The sequence below is a fragment of the Numida meleagris genome, unplaced genomic scaffold, assembly GCF_002078875.1.
Source record: "Numida meleagris isolate 19003 breed g44 Domestic line unplaced genomic scaffold, NumMel1.0 unplaced_Scaffold180, whole genome shotgun sequence".
NCBI lineage: Eukaryota > Metazoa > Chordata > Aves > Galliformes > Numididae > Numida > Numida meleagris.
This window is the reverse complement of record NW_018363597.1, coordinates 136,741-153,990: the sequence shown is the minus strand read 5'-3', so window position 1 is coordinate 153,990 and position 17,250 is coordinate 136,741. Positions and strand designations below refer to the sequence as shown.

Sequence of the window (17,250 nt, the reverse complement as noted above, 5' to 3'; positions counted from 1 at the left end):
GCCTCAAACGCCCCGCGGCGGGCGGGAGCCGTCCGCAGGGGCGCCCCGGGAACCGGGAACGTACGGCCCCCGCTCCCGCCTCCAGGAGGCGGCCCGCGCCGCCCCCGCGAGGCTCTCGCAGGGACCGCGGAGCTGCCGCCTTCCCGTCGCGGAAGCGGCGCTAAAACGCGAGCGGGGGCGGCGGGAGCGGCCGCCTTCACGCGGCGCCTCCTCCCCGGCGCTCGGGCTCTGCGGGAGGGCCGCTCCGCGCCGCCGCCCCTGCGCAGGGTGCGCGCGGTGCGCGCTTTGCAGACGGTCCCTGCGCCGCTTTCCGCAGCGTCGCGCAGGCGCCCAGCGCTGGGACGGCGGCCCCGGTGCGAGCGGGAGAGCGGCGCGGCGGCGGCGGGAGGAGCATGGCTGGGACGGTGAGCGCCGCGCCCCGCGTCCCGCTGCCCCCCCCCCCCTCCCCCCCGCCCCGGGCCGGCTCCGTCCCGCCGCCCGCGGAACGCCTCCGCCCGGATGCTGCTCTCCGGTAGCGGTGCCCTAGGGCCGGGGCTGACCCCGCGCCCCGGGGCTCGCGCCTGGCACCTGTTCCCTGCGGGCGCGGCGCTCCCCGCCCGCTCGGCCTCCGCCGTTTTCTCAGCGCGTGCCCCCGCATCTTCGGGACGGGCCGCGGTGGCTTCGCTGAGGCGGGCGGAGCGGGGAGCGTCGTCCCGGGATATCGCCCCACGCGTGGGTCGCGGAAGCCGTCGGGAGCCGCGCTGCGTGGGTTGAGCTTCCCGGGGGCGTGGAGCGTTCGTCCGAAGCCGCCCGGCTTTCCCCGTCCTCTCGCCCCGAGGCACCCGGTGCTGCCCTGCAGCGCTGCCTGTGAGCGGTGCCCGGCTGTGCGCTCGGAGGGACACGCATCGCCCCAGGTGCTCACAGAGTGCGAAGCGCTCCATATGTGACCGCTGCTCTGTGTCCTACCAGCGAGGCCCCCTGCCTCCCACCTGCAGGCCGTGCCGTGCTGCTTCGGCAGATGCTTCTCCCTCCCTCCGTCCCTGCATCCCGAGTCCTCCTCCAGTTCCTCTCTCAGCACCACCTGCGGAGGGACCCTGGGGCCAAGTTGCTGGGAAAGACCGGTAGAAATTAAATGTGAGAGCAGTGAGGTGAGGTGGTTCACCAGTTGTCGTGGTCTGGGGACTGTTTTTTCCGGGTTTTCTGGTGGTAGTTACATCTACCCCTGAAGCTGGTCTGCCACTGATGCTTCCAGATCCTTTCTTGAGTGGAACCAACCCCTCTGCACTGGTGAGAACCCAAGATCCCTCATCAGAGGTGGACCCTTCCAGCACCACGTCCTGGGGTGAGTGGTGGTTTTGACCGTCTCCTACCTCGTGCAGATGGACACCGCACGAGGGCCAATGCGCTCCTTGAACTTTCTTCTGGAAGAGACCACCATCCAACCTGCAAGAGAGCATCTGCATTGCTGGCCTTCTTCATGATGGTGGGAAGCAGGAGCTGCTTTGATTCTCCTTTCCTCCTCTTTGGGAAGGACACATACCCACCTCAGGGGAGTACTCTGGGGGGATGACATCCCCTTTGCCAGGTCCTGCGGGACGTCCTTGCCCAGTTTCCCAGGGAAGCTGCTGCTCTGTGCTGTCTGGTTGGCAATGAGACCAGCCCCATCTCAGACTGTGGTTTGGAGTTATCAGCAGTGCCCTTCTTGGAGAATGACTTCGCAGTACTGCGTGCCTGGAGGAGTCATGCACCTTCTGAAAAGAACCAGTTTCTTGGTAATGCCTCAGTAGCAGCCAACACCCAACTGTTCACCACGGGGACACTGCCATGAGGAACCAGACCTTCCTTCTGAGCAGGATCCCTGCCCTTTGGCGCTAGGGAAGGAATTTCCAGCCTGGCCCCACTCCTTGGGCGTGGTGAGGGTGAGACTCCCCCACTGTCAGCCTCTGATTCCTCCTGTTCTGCAGCATGGCAGTGCTGTTTCTGTACCTCATGCTCCGGCTCTTTATTCTCTTGGCCCAGTCCTTCTGACCTGCACTGCCTCTGTTGCTTTGTTGTACTCAGCCACTGCTGTCCCAGACCTTATCCTTCCTTGACTTTGACTCTTTTGGCACAATTCACCACAATCTTTCTGCCCTTTGTTCTTGCCTTGTTTTGACCCTGCTGAGCTGAGAGCCCTCCTACTGCCTTGATGGGGCTGTCTGCTCTTCTGCTGCCCAGGACTACCCAGCCTGGTGCTGTGATGCTCGTGTTTCCTGGTCTGTTCTCTGAACAGCTGCGTCTAACTGCATGGCTGGGTGTGAGCTTACACCTGTGAGTGCTGTGGGTGCACATTTGTTATGCTGTAATGCTTCTGCCCTTCATCACCTGCAGTGAAGAGCTGTTAAAACAAGGTCGTGCTCTTGTATGTTCCTTTCCAAGGAGTGGCCTTTTCCTCCTTAGCCAGGCCCATCTACTCTGGTCCTTGTTGTGAACGTGCAGCCGCTGAAGCTGCCTGACTGTACCCTGAGCCTGTGGGGTCATTTGTTCTCCTGTCTGCAGCACTGACCAACCTACCAGGACAGCCAGCAGTTCCTGTGGGAATGCCGTGAAGGCTGAGAGCCTTTAGAGATACCATTTTTGAAGCATGAAAGCAGACTGCTTGGTTAAAGTTCCCAAACTGACCTGCTTTCCCCAGGGTTACCAGAGATGTCCTGTAGAAGAAATATAACTGGGAGCATCCATGTGAGAAAATACCCGTCTTCTTGGTTAGGCCAGGCCAATTCCAGGGATGTTTTCCAAACTTAACCATGTTGTGATTCTTACCAGAGTGAGCCTCAACGTGTTGACAGATTACAGGGAAGTATACTTCATCTTATCTCCAACCTCCTCAAACACAAGCTGGCTCCAGGCTGACAGTTGAATAGCTTACAATCTCTTCAAGTATGGCGTAGTGCCTGGGCAGAAGTACCTTACAGGTACATAAATGTGCATCTGTCTGCAGGGAGGGCTTTAGTCACTGTCAGTTGCATCCTTCCTTTCAAGTTGCGTTGCTTATGAAGTGTCACATGGGTTGGTCTGTTCTAGGAAGCTTTTAGTTATATTTTGTATTTCTTCTCTCTCACTCAGTATGTGTTTTCTCTTTTCAGAGCTGGATCCAAATGTGTCCTCCACCTGCTGTCTTAGAACTGCTCCTGCTTCAGCTCAATTAGAATTTCTGCTTCTCATTCATCATGATACAGTATCTGGTTTCCTGCCCCATTCTGCTGTGGATGAGTTTGTTGCTCCCTCTTGGTCTGCACACATGTGACTCTAGGCGTTCACCATCTGCCTAGGCTGGCACAGGTAGGTGTTAGTCCTTTACAAAGTGACCTGTTCCAGCTGGGAAGAATGTGACTGTGACGTGTATTGGGACTAGAAGATAGATTGTTTTGGATATCTAGGAAATATTAGTATTTTGTGAAGTAAGCTCTGAACCGCTCGCTTGCTGTTGTTGCCCTCAGCTGCTCCTCTTGCTGGACAGCTCTTTCTCTGATAGTTTCTGCTGGTGCTGTCAGGGAAGGAGATGATGGGCAGAGTGAACAGGCTCAGAACAAGTGATGTTAGAGAACGCAGTGCTAAGAGCAGGCCCACGGAGAGGAGAACAAAGAAGAACGATAGCGAGTGTTCCTTGTGGTAGTTTATTACTTCAGCTGTTACAAGTAAATGTGATTAGTTCATGTGATGGTTATTGACTTGTAGGGCTACGCTGCTTTTCACAGTAGGTTTAAATTAGCATGTTTAAGTCTTAGCTATTAGGCTTCTCCAGTGCTGTTGTTGGAAGGTATTGGTCATCCCCATGTTAAGGCACTCTGCTCTTGTTGCTTCCACTTGTGTATGGGAACTGCTGAGTCACAGCCTGAACCGCTGATTGAGCACCTGGAGGAAAGACCCAGCCAGCCCTGGGAGCACAGGTGAAAGCAATTCACCTGTGCAACCAGAAGGGGTGGAGCCTGGCTCCACCCCTCTTAGGCCTCATTGAAGGGCTGACTGCCCCTGAGGAAGGATCTCTTCCTGGAAATCCCTCCTTGGTGGGAGTCTTTTCCTGTGAGCCTGAAATCTTCTGATCCAGGTGAGCGCTGTATTTTCCTTCCACCTTTTTTGTAACGCTATTTCTATTGCGTTAGTCCTTCTGATAGCTACACACTTGTAAGTGCCCAGTTGCATCCATTCTCAGTCAGTGATGCAGGATGTCTGTAAGGATCAGCACCGTTTTGTCTTTCCCAGCCTGCGCGGGTCATTTCACTAGTAAAGTTGCCCCTGGTAAAGTGGAAAAACAAAATCTGGTTTGCTTTGGAATTAAATAGCCTGGTTTATGGCTTTTTGGTTTTAAGAGACATTGGGCTTGTTGTCACTGTCTAGTTTGGCCTGTTAACAACCATGCTGCTCAGTTGCTGCAGCATGGTAATGGACTTTGCCTGGTGCCTGCAATGTGTGGCTCTTTGCTGCTGGCTAAGCTGGGGAAGTCTGGTACAGGAGATACTCGTAGTAGTTTACTGAGTGTGGTTTATATGAACCAAAGAGCTGTGCTGCACTTCATCAGACCAAAGCATCCCGTAATGGAAATATGAAAAAAGAAGAGGAAAATAAAGCAAAGACAGAATGCTTTCTGCATAACTTTCTGTTCAATTAATGATGGAATCAGCACTTTGGGCTAAATAATCTTAGAAAATTGTACAAATTCTTAGGTCTGCTGTTTCAGTGTTACCTTCACTGGAAGGAGTCATTCCACTTTATTGGTCTGCGCTAGTCTAGCCGTATTTTCAAACCATTTACTTTCCTGTGATTGTGTTTTCTGTTTCTGTTTTGTCCTTTCCTGTTCAACTGAACATTCTCTGGAATTCCAAGTCCAGGGAGGGCTATGGAACAATTTACTTTGCCTATTCCTGAAGGCACTGAGCACCTGAATCCAGCTCACAGCTGTTGCTGATGAAGGGTATGGCCACTGGAAGGGCAGTTTGGCAGTTCTTGTTATTCAGGCTCCTATGATAGAAGACTGGGGTTACTTGGCAGAGGCGGAGACCAGACAAAAAGGAAGAGAACTGCAGGTCCATTCCAAAAGAAATTGTACGTGAAGGCAATGAGAATAATAACCTGCTAATCACTGGAAGCTCATCTGTGATTTTCTTACTTGTGGATGGCTGGGATCAAGGTGTCCATTGACTGCATGGCAGCAAATGTGGCAAAACGCTTCTTGGAGCTAACACCTAGGGAAGTTAATTTCCTTTCCAGTTCTGACACTGCATTCAATTTGTTTCTCTTCCTGTAGCTGTCAGTGCCATAGCCTTTGTGCTGACTAATGTGTTAGAACCCACTGACAACAATGGTAATGCAGTGTATGGCTGCTAATACGGGTCTGACTTCCTGCAGAGAGTTTGTTCCCAAGCCCTCCTAGAAATCAGGAGAGTTTATGTATTAAAATTCCGTTAGCTTCTATAAGAGATAAGGATCTTAGTGGGACAGGGATCCCGTGAATTCTATGAAAAGCTGTTTTCATCTTCTTGCCACTTTAAAAAACCTCTTCTCATTGGCTCCAATGCTTGAGAGAGAAACCTGTTGTCCTTCATGGCCTCAACTGCCCATACTGGTTTGACCATTTACTGGTTTGTATTCTTAACAACAATATCTGCATTTGCTTGTGGTGGTTTACCTTCTGCACTGATGTCAGTTTTGGAGTCTATCAACACTGTACCTCAAAGCGTACCTCCTCTGGTAAATGAGAAAGGGGAACTGGCTATGACAGATACGGAGAAGGCTGAGGTACTAAATGAGTTTTTTGCCTCGATCTTTACTGGCAGACAGGATTCTTGTATTTCTCATGTCCCTGAAGCTCACATCCCTGGGCCTCTAAGTGAGAAGTGGGGGAGTAAATCCCCCCCTCTGCTATAAGGGCAGAGCAAGTCTGAGGCTGCCTCATGAGACTGATGTCATCCGGCCCCATGGACTTGTATACATGCATCCCAGGGTCCAAAAGGAGCTCGCTGATGTGGTTACTGAGCCGCTCTCCATCATATTTGAAAAGTCATGGCTGTTGGGTGAAGTTCCCAGGGACTGGAAAAAAGGAAATGTCACTCCCATTTACAATAAAGGGAGGAAAGAGGACCTGGGGAACTGCAGGCCAGTGAACCTCACCTCTGTGCCTGGGAAGATCTCCTAGCTGACATGTTAAGGCACATGAGGAATGAGGGGGTGATCCCAGCCAGCCAGCATGGCTTTACCAAGGGAAGGTCGTGCCTGACCAATCTGGTGGCCTTCTGTGATGGGGTGATGACATTGGTAGACAAAAGGAAGACGGCCAGTGTCATCTACCTGGGCTTGTGCAGGGCCGTTGGCATGGTCCCCCACCGCATCCTTATCTCTAAATTGGAGAGATACGGATTTGAGGGGTAGACTACTTGGTGGATAAGGAATTGGTTGGAAGGATGTAGACAGAGGGTTGTGTTGAATGGCTCTATGCCCAGGTGGAGGCTGGTGACGAGTGGTGTCCCCCAGGGGTCTGTCTTGGGACGGGTGCTCTTCAATATCATTTATCAATGACGGGCTTGAGTGCAACACAGTCTCGAGTGCACCCTCAGCAAGATTGCTGATGACACCAAGCTGAGTTGACACATTGGAAGGAAAGGATGCCATCCAGAGAGACCTTGACAAACTCGAAAGGTGGGCCCATGTGAACCTAATGAGGTTCAACATGGCAAAGTGCAAGGCTTTGCACTTGGGTCAGAGCAATCCCAGATGTGTATATGGACTGGGAGAAGAATTCCTCGAGAGTAGCCCTGTGGAGAAGGACCTGGGGGTCCTGGTGGATGAAAAACTGAACGTGAGCCAGCAGTGTGCTCTTGCAGCTCGGAAGGCCAATGGTATCCTGGGATCCATCAGAAGAGGGGTGACCAGCAGGGACAGGAGGGTAATTGTCCCTCTCTACTCTGCCCTTGTGGGGCCTGGTCTGGGGCCCCCAATATAGGAAAGATGTGGAGCTGTTGGAGAGGGTTCTGAGGAGGCCACAAAGATGCTCAGAGGGCTGGAGCATCTCCCCTACGAGGATGGGCTGAGGGAGCTGGGCCTGTTCAGCCTGGAGGAGAGAAGGGTGTGAGGAGACCTCACTACAGCCTTCCAGTATTTAAAAGGGGATTATAAACAGGAGGAGAATAAATTTTTTACTCTGTTAGATAGTGATAGGACAAGGGGGAATGGTTTTAAGCTCAAAGAAGGAAGGCTTAGATTGGATGTCAGGGGAAGTTCTTGACACAGTGGTGAGGTGCTGGCACAGGCTGCCCAGAGAGGCTGTGGATGCCCCATCCCTGGAGGTGTTCAGGACCAGGTTGGATGGGGCCCTGGGCAGCCTGGAGGCTGGTGGCCCTGCCTGTGGCAGGGGGCTTGGAACTTGATGATCTTTGGGGTCCCTTCCAACCCAAGCCATTCTTTGATTGTATCTTTTATTTTTATTTATTTTATTTTTACCCTGAAATTTAGCACACTCGTTCTCCGCCGGTAAATGCATTTTAAAAATAATTTGTTTAAAGCTGATTCCGCTCCTATCAAGATCCTAAACTGCAGTGAAGAAAATATAACTTACCAATCATGTACTCATAGTTTTTAGTTGCGCCGAAGTGGGAAAACACATAACCTTGAGTTTTAATATGCACACAGCCTTTGGTTTGCAAACGTGTTTTCAATTATATGAAAGAAATTGGAAGTGATGTGGAGGAAGTGCAAGGCCTAACATCCACAATGTATGAATTTGTGATGTCTAAAGATTGGCAAACATTTTCCCCTGGCAAAATATGTATGATGTATGGAAACGGAAGAATTTGCTGTTACAAGGTGATGTCCAGGTGGAGAGCAAAGAACTGTGCTTCTGTCTGCTGGGTGAGCAGAGAATCATTTTTAAATGTTACTCATTTTTAACTTTTTAAAGCTTTCCATTTTACTGGTATGAAAGGACAAGTTGCAGGGCTACTTCAGTTTCTTTTATTCCTGTGTTTTTCTTCTTTGGGATCATAGGAATAACCACGTGCGGTCGGATCAGCATCCTGGCCAGCTCTGCTGCTCTGTGGGCAGTGACCCGTATGAGCAGTTGCAGGAGAAAGCACAGAGCTCACGCTGTGGGTGATCGTGGCTAGCATGGTTAACAAAAACTTCTGTACCTCTTGACGTCTGTATTTTATTGGGCACTTGCATGTTAGTTACTGTGACAACCAGCATGAGTGAACGTGGGGCCAGGGGGTGAATCAGACTGGGTGCAGGCAGCCCTGGCCTTTCCTGCCAGCAGTTGCGAGGAGGGTGGGCTCATTCTGCAGATGAGGGATGCTGTGCTGGGTAAAATGGACAGGGGACGCAGGGGGACATACCTGCAGGGGTGACCTGTGTGGGAGGTCACAAAGTGCCCTATGCTGGCCATCTCAGCAGCACACAAATGGATCTGCCACACACACTAACACCTCTGTGAAAATGTATTTAATGTATTTAGCTGCTAGGCACAAGAGGAGGCACCTGAGCAGGGGCAGGATTGATGCTGGAGCAAAAGGAAGATGCCTGAACAGCAGTGGGGTATGCCCAGGCAAGGACAGGGAATGTTGCTGGAGCAGAGCAAGAGAAATGCAAGTGCAGAAAATATATCCAGAGGGAGAAGCACCAGAGCAGAACAGGAAAGACCATGGTGGGGAGAGACGCACAAGAGGAGGTGCCTGAGTAGGACAGAAAGGGGAAGGTGTGCCTCTAAGTGATTGTGACCCATGGAACAACTGATGCTGGAGCAGTTGGATAAGAAACCAAAGAGCTGTGAAAAGAAAAGGAACCAGCGTGTACCAACTGCAGCCTCCTGTATTAGCTGTCACCCCACCAGAGGGACTGAATGCAGCTTGTGGTTGGGGGATTGGAAACTGGCAAGTGGGAGGGGAATGTGTCCAGAGTGAAGCTGAGGTGTTTTCCCCGAGTGTGTGTCATCCTTATTTGTCAATACCAGAATAAGTAATTAAAGGTTTCTTAGTGCCAATAAATTAAGTGAAGTTCCCTGACCAAAGACCTTCCTTACCTGCTGCTGCAGTTTAAACCCAGCCTGCAGCTCAGCCCCATGCAGTTCCACTCTCGCTGCCCTACAGACTGCTTAACTGGTAGAGCAAAAGCTGCATGGAAGCAAAGCAGAGCAAGGAATCCAGTTACTTCTTCCAATTGGCAGGCAGATGGTCAGCCATTTCCAGGAAAGCGGGACTCGTTGTTCTTAAGGGTTTATTGGAAGGACAAATACAATCACTGCAAACACTTACCTCAACTTCCATCTTCTTTTCCCTAGCTTTTATCACCGTGAATGAATCCATATGGGAAGGAACATCCTTTTGACCAGGCCGGGTCAGCCCTCCTGGCTGTGCCAGCCTGTTCTGTGTGCCTCCCCCCAGCCCCTCACTGCAGCACAAGGGCAGAACCGTCCTAGGCTCTGTGCAGCACTGCTCAGCAGATGCCACAACATTGGTGCGCTGTCACCACCAGCTCCAGCCCGAACCCAAAACACAACATTGCATGAGCCTCTATGAAGGAAATTAACGAACCCAGACAAAACCAGGACACCTGGCCTTGTTGAACCACAGGTTGCTCCCACGGGCCCGGCTCTCAGGCCTTCCCACGTCCCTTGGGATGGCACCCCGTCCTTCCAGTGTGTGACTGCACTGCACAGCTTAGCGCTTGCTCCTTTCCAACTCTTGTGTGGTAAATGGCAGAGGCTGTCAAAGATTCTACTGCATCTCTGGCCCCATCCCGTGACACTGGTACTATCTAAATCAACTTGTCTCTCATCTTCCTGCCCTGCAGCTCTTTTTCCTTCTGCTCAGTCACTGCTATCAGCTGTCAGGTTGTTGCTGTTTTTCTTTTGTCAGTCTTGATGTGCACACATCTGTGCTCCATCTTAACTTGTCCCAGTAACTTCCTTGCACCCTCTTTGCAAGTTTCCTAATTCCCTTTCTAGTTAATGCTTTCTTTTCATACTTAAACCCTTTTGTGATTTCCTTTCCTGGTCCTATCACGCTTTTCCCTATCCTCCTGTTTTGGACAGGCTGCATTTTTTCTAGAGTTACTGTTGCTGTTTCCCTCTCTCCTGTCATACCCTTTCCCCTGTGTTTTGTCTGTGTCCCCTGTGGCTGTTTCAAGCCACCAGGCTGCACATGCTGCTACGAAGTGGGGTTAGCTCTGCTGCCAGGTTGTACGAGGCTCATGCCCCTGGGACTGCATGAGCTCTTCAGCTTTTGCTTTGTGGGGGCAGTTTAGGTGCGTTGTTTCTTCCATGTTTCTGAAGACCTTTCTCAATCTCATGCTTCCCAAGGGTGTACCTTCCATGCAACAAGTACCTTGTCTCCTCTTTTACGTTATCTGAATGCACATTTGTTTATATGTAGTTTTTTGTTCCCTGTTCACCGTGTGGATCAGATAACAGTACAAATGAGTCTGTCACTCATTTATGTGCCTGTCGCTGTCCCCCTGTGACTTATGAAATCTAAATTAATGTTCTTTTCCATTTCATGCTTTCTCCCGAATCACAGACATATTTTAAATGATGTTTTCACTTACGCTTACAACAGCCCCTATCTGAAGATGGTTCTTCATTTAGCTGTTATTATCCAGGGTTTGTTCTCTTTTGGATATATATTAAGTATGTGCTATATTGTTTTTGGGAAAGGTCGAGTATTTTATTAAAAAAAACTACAGAGTGCAGCAGAATACCTCAACAATGCATGGAATTGCTCCAAAAGCAATGCCTCCTATTTATTTCCATGAAAACTACAACAGATACAAAGAGTGCAATGGCACTATTTGATAGAGCACATTCTCAGCTACAAATTACTGTTTTTCAGCACAGACACTACAATTAGCTGTGCATTTTTGCCAGCGATGAACGAGGACCTGTGTGCTGCTCTCGTCACCATATGCACCAGTGGAAGTGACTCGCTGCCACCATCTCCACTGCTGAAATACACCACCCACCCTTCACCGTGCTCACATCTACTGTGCTCTCCAGAAATGTTCACAAGTGTTGATGAACGTTCATGGGTGCCATTGTTTCCACGTGACACATCTTTGCTTCACAGGGGCTTCCATGTCAGATGCCATCTTGTCAGGCTGCCCCTCTGCTGCCATGTGTCACATAGCAATGGAACGCCACGGAATATTAGTGGGAAGGTTCAACCTCTGCTACCGTACCATCAACATCTGCCTCTGATGCAGTGGGCCCACATAATAAAATAGGAGACGTTAGTTTTGGAGCAGCCCTAATCTAGAATCACAGCATGACTGAGGCTGGAAGGGACCTTAAAAATCATCCAGTTCCAACCTCCTGCCATGGGCTGGTTGCCACCCAGCAGATCAGGTTGCCCAGGGCCCCATCCAACCCGGCCTTGAGTCAGAGCTTCGAGTGTCCTAACGTGGATGGCATTTGAACTGCTGACATTCTGAGAAGGTCCCTGGCCTTTTCCTTTATCCTTTTTTTTTTCCAAAATTCACTCTTACTGAAGGGCTAACTCTGAGCTAACAACATTTAGCAATCTTGCTGTTATTCTTTGCCTGATTAATCAAAATTCGTTTATTTCAAATGTCTACAAATGCAACTAGTTACAAGGGAATTTAATTGTGAATATTCTTCACGTTTCTTGTTTGTAAACAATTACAACTGCTCTCCTTCCTTCCTATCTTTGAAAACATTGAAGTCATGGTTTTACAAGTTCTGTGTCCTTGGCTGCTTGTTCCCGTTTTTGTGGTGGTTTCTCTCCCCTACATTGCTTTGCTGCAAGCACCTGTGGGACCTGTGCATGATGCTAAGACTGGTTCTCAGCCTGAACAGTGTTCTTCTGTCACAGAATTCCTCTGTCACATCCATCTTGTGCAGAAATTCTTGAAATCTGGGTTAAATACAGGCTGTATGGCCCAGCTAAAGGCAATGAGGCGGCATTCTTCAGCTTGTGTGGTTCTTGACACGGTCATTGTTCCTGGAATTTGCTCAGCAGTTTTTTTTTTACCACAGCAGCTAACTGAAGAGTAGCAGCTTACATACAGCGTTCGCTTTGCAGCGGTACATTTCAGTGCTTGTTAAATAATTGTTACACAAAATGCTTTTGCAGTTTCAATTCTGACACTCTGTATTGCCAGTGTATAAGGAAGACTTGGTTTGCTTGATTAACTGTAGATTTCTGCATCTGAACTCCTTGCGGGTTCCTTTTACAGTGAGAAGAGAGCTTGACTCACCGCTCTGTAATACAAAGAACAGAATAGATCATGCAGTAATCTGCGGATTTAGAACTGTGGAGGGGTTGGGTTGGGTTGGATGGGTCCTTAAAGGTCATTTATTCCAACCCCTGCCGTGGGCTGGCTGTCACCTACCTGCTCAGGTTGCCCAGGGCCCCATCCATGGCCATGGGCACCTCCAGGCAAGGGGCACCCACAGCTCTGGGCAGTGCCAGGGCCTCACCCCCAGTTTGAAAAGAGAGACTTTAGCACCTTTATGTAGGAGCAGTTGTAGTAGTAAACATTTCTTTGTTTTGTTGTCATTATAAAATGTGAACATCTCCTGTGTCTTATTTCTAAATACTTAACAGACATGCTTAGTGTCAGCAACCATCTACATTTTCGTATCTATTGAATGAGACATGAATCAGAATCATTTCGAGGACATTTTTGTCACTGAAACACTACGTGAAACTCTTGTGTTGTTTTCAGCTTTGCATCACCATCGGTCTTGAGTCAATTACATTAAGTTCTTTAACTGAAAACAAGTTATAGCAGAGATTGCAGTGTGAGCACTGTCAATGTCATTTGGATTATTTATTTATTTATATTGATTATATCATTACTTTTCACTCCAAAAGAAGAATCTTTTTTTGATTTTGTTGTTATTGTTTGTTGTGGTTTTGTGGTTTTTTCGTCTTTTTTATTAATTTCCAGTAAGCGCTCCTAACTGAAGAGCTCCCCTGTATCACTCATCTTTCCTCTTAAATGTAAGTGACTTGGAAGTGCTATCAATACTTACTACTTATTTTTATGTATAAGTATTTATATATATATATATTTATATATGAGTATTTTCAGTTTGGAGCACTTTGCTCTTTAAAGAAAAGTACTGTGCATATTTTCATGATGATTGCTCATATTTTTAGGATATTTGTGTGTATGAAAGCCATGTTATTTCAGGTCAGTGAAAGAGCATATGCACATGTACTACTGCCTGATATTTATGTCTATGTATATCCCAAGCTGGGAGGAGCAGGCAGTGTTCAGAAGGCTGTAATGCCATCAGCCTCACCAGGAGCCAGCAGCATGCCCTGGCCACCAGGAGGGCCAACTGCATTTTGGGTTGCATTGAACTCAGCACAGCCTTCTGTCAAAAGAGGTAATTGTCCTGCTGGGTTCGGTGCAGGTGCAGCCACACCTTGAGTATTATGTGCTGCCTTGGGCTCTGCTCCTGGAAGCACTGGCAGGACGTGCAGGAATGGCACAGAGCTGTACCAGACAGGACATTAGGAAAATCTCTGTGCTGTAAGGGTGGTCAAGCACTGGAGGAGGTTTCCTGGTGAGATGGTCAGTGCCCCATGCCTGTCAGTGTTCGGGAGGCAGATGGATAATGATATTAATGATATTAATGCTATTAATAATTCAGTGATGTGCTGTAGCTTGTGGTTAGCCCTGAAGTGCTCAGGGCTGGATGATCTCTGTAGGTCACTTCCAACAGAACTGTTCAAATTCTCCTGGGGTGGGGGTGCATCCTTTTCTTTAAAAGGCATTTCCTTGCCATCATCTCGCGATATCTGCTGCCCCACAAAGAGTTCCTTCACTTTGAACTTCCTAGGACGGCCAGATTATTAACTGGACGCTCGTTATGATGTCACAGTTCTGCTGGCCAGGAATAGAGATGGCCATTCCTTCAGGTTTTCTTTTCCTCTTTGTAGGGAAGGTAGATAATACTATCCTCATTTTGAAAGCAGAGACACTTGGGTGCCCAGCAGTGAAGTGATAGTTAAAGATAATTGAAAATCCAGGACTTGTTACTGTGAAGACATAAATGAGAGGCACTGTCAGTTTGGCACTAGCTCTTCCTAGCAAGCTCTTTGAGGTTTCTGCTTCCTTTTTGTTTGTGGGTTGTTTTTTGTTTATTTGTTTTCGTTTTCAACCCAAATCAGATGAGGTTCAGATAGTTGTGCCCAACATGCCACATTTCATTCCAGTATTGCCTCGAAGTACCACCTAGTGACAACACACTGTACAGATTTTTGTTACAGCTTTCGCTTACTTTACCACCCACTTCTGTTTTTTATCTTTCTCTGTAAAGCCAGTGACAGTGATAAGATTTTTTTAGGTATCATAGGCTCAGGTACTTCTTCTGGTGCTCAGAGCTCCCTTTGGGCAAATCTGCTGTTCTTTGCACTCACTGAAGACCTCATGGGGCTGTACATTGCACAGGTGGATGGTATCTATTTCTTGGCTGGTTCATGCACTTGCTTACAGGCTGCATCAGTTGATCAGCAGCAGGGCTGTGCTGGCACTGAGGTTACAGAGTAATCTGAGTCCTTGGATGCAGGTGGAAATACGTGGAAGGACGTGTAAGATGATAGAATTAGTGCAATGATGAATATTGGGTAGAGTTACATTTTACCAGCCAATTTGGACTCTTTATATAGTTGATTTATACATTGGGTTCCTTTTAATGCTCATAATTTTTAGCAGAGAAATATGCAAGGATCGTATAGTGAGAAATAAAGACAAATTTGTTTAGGTACAAATGGCCTTTGGGATGGTGGTTATAGAGGAATGAAATCAGGGTCCAAGAAGGATGCCATTCTTGGGACATGACTACATTTTACTGTAATACAGGATCCATTTCAAATAGCTGTACTTCAGAAAGACTGCTGAAGTGTGAAAAAGTATTCAGAAGAGACATGTAAAGAGGTTAAAGGTGTAGTTAAAACTGTTTTATAGTGGGTGACCACAAGGACTCACTGTATTTAGTTTACCTGAGAGAAATAGAGGGGTTTTGTCCTCATCTCGAAGAACCTCAGTGAGGAAAATAGTTAGCCATGTTGTTTTATCTGAAGGCATGGACTCTTGATCTGATATGCGCAGCACACAGCAGTTAGCACGCAGGATTGATCTGCTCCTACCCAACCCTTCCTCTGTACCTGTCAGGTCGGGAAGATGACCTGGGGTCCTGCCTCCTTCACCCCTGCCCCAGAATTATCTTGATTTGTTGGGCTCCTGAGACAGTGCTGCTGTTTGTGGAGGAGGGCAGGGTTGGTTCACAGCCTGGACAAGCCTTAGTCCCTGCAACTTTCTTGGTCAGGGTCTGTTAGCAGTGAACCTCTGGTGACAGCATGTCCCACAGGAAGATATTGCCTCAGTAACTGCAGATGAGCGTCCAGCATGCCTTTCCTCGGGGTGTTAATGCATGATGCAGCCCAGGGGCTCTAAAATGTTCCTTGGAGCCCGGAGCTTGTTCCTCTTGGCTGTTAAGGTTAGCACTGGTTCTGTGAGTTCAGATAGAAGGGAGGAAGAGCCCTTCTGCTGCCAAAAATTCCACATTTCAAGGCTCTCCCACTGTAGGAGACTCCATCCATTGCCTCGCTGACCACAGTCTCCAGCTGTTGTGCTTCCCCACGTGGGAAGAGCGAGGGCCCGCTGCTCTCACATCAGCTGTCACTCCCCAAGCTGCTGCTTCTCAGCTACCAGGCTACCGGGGATTTTTTTTTCCTTGCTTTTTTCTTTCCCATCTGAAAGAATGGATCAAACAGTTGTATGAGGGAGGAAAGGATGTGTAAGGAGAACCCGTGTCAGCCCGGTGGGCGCTGCTCGCCGTGGCTCGGGGACCAGCCTTCGCTCCTCCCCAGCAGCCCGCGGGGCGCTGTGCCGGCTGCAGGCCGCTCCCTCCCGGCCCGGGGCCGTCCCCGCAGAGCTGCGGTCAGTGCTGGCGGCGGCCACACAGGGGCAGCAGGGGACCGCGCTGGCACGGCGCCTGTGTGACCGCGGCCTGAGGCAGAGCTCGAGTCGCTGCCGGAATCTGCGCCGTCCTCCTTTGTGCGCGCTGCCAGCCCCGAGGCCTGTAGTGCACACCGAGCCCTTTGGGTTTGTTTTTTTTTTTGTCTTTTGGTTTTCCATTTAAAAATAGCGAAAGTGAGGGAAGATGGAGGAGAGGTGCGCTGGTTTTGCCACCCAGCTTCTCTCTAAGTGCAGATCGGTTCCAAAGGAAGTGCTGGAGAGGAAGGAGCTGCTCGCGCTGCACGGTAGCTCAGGGTATCAGAGAAATGACCGCAGCTGCAGGGAGGACGGACTCTGGGCACGTGGAGGCGTTCCGGTTGGCAGTGCCATTTTAAATGCTGATATCAAAGCCAGTTATTTGGGAGAAACTAATACACTGTATCGAAGTGCTTAAAGCAGATGCAAAAAGGGAATGAAGAGAAGGGTGGACGTGGTTAACAGGGAGGGAGGTGCTTGTGTAACACTGCTCATGGTCTTAAGGATGCTGCAGTGCTTTGGGGACGGTGTTCACCAGGCTCAGAAAGTGGTGTGTCTCCTCGGCAACAGGAAAGGCATGTGTCTGTTCCCATGGAAATATGCAGAGCGCTTTGCAGGGAAGGCTCTTTTCAAAGCTCAGCAGCGCAGGCTCAGGGCTCCTCTTTGACTGTACCTGAAGCAAAGGCAGCCATACATCAGGTGCTCTGATCCCGTAGCCTCCAAAGAGTCAGCTGTGAATAGTGAGGTGCTGTTCCTGGCTCCCTGCATAAAACAAAGTAATTGTGCGCTGTTGTTCCCATCTGAAGAGTTCCTTCCTCAGTCACAAATTGCCACCATTGAAGAGGTGTCTGCAGTTTTTCATAAGGAAAGCAGCCAAAGAACTATCGGAGAGTTTCTGATATTAATTCTTTCAAAGGAGCAGGCAGACAAAACTAAAAATTGGGAAGCAAAGTGTATGCAGGGAGTCTATATCTCAGCAGTCCTTCATGCTACCTGAAGGGAGAGAAGGAGGGCCGTGTGAAAACGGTGGTGAGTCTGCTCACACTACATCCACCAAATAAGAAACTGATTTTTACAAATTGTATGCAACAGGCACTGCTTCTTCTAAAGCTATTGTGATGGTCTTTGAGGGGAGCAAACTTAGATTTAGCAGGGATCCAACAGCAAGAGACGGTAAATAGCAGTGCATCATTTACATTCTTTATCCTGATGTGTCCCCTTATCCCAGTCTTCTAAGGTAAGAAATGCTAGTGTTTTCACAGAATCCCAGAACTGTGGTGG

At 49.1% G+C, this 17,250-nt stretch overlaps 1 protein-coding gene across 2 annotated transcripts in view; it reads left to right on the top strand.

The window, feature by feature from the left end:
- The first annotated feature begins 258 nt into the window (after positions 1 to 258).
- The window catches only part of SMARCD3 (SWI/SNF related, matrix associated, actin dependent regulator of chromatin, subfamily d, member 3), a 96,582-nt gene continuing 79,590 nt past the window's right edge, over positions 259 to 17,250 (top strand). The window contains exons 1-2 of one of the 2 annotated variants that reach the window (XM_021382098.1): positions 259 to 404; positions 3,105 to 3,300. The gene's annotated coding sequence lies outside the window, so the exon portion shown is untranslated. Of the gene's footprint in view, positions 405 to 743; positions 1,899 to 3,104; positions 3,301 to 17,250 lie in introns of those variants that run through there. The other variant, XM_021382097.1, reaches the window with a different exon arrangement.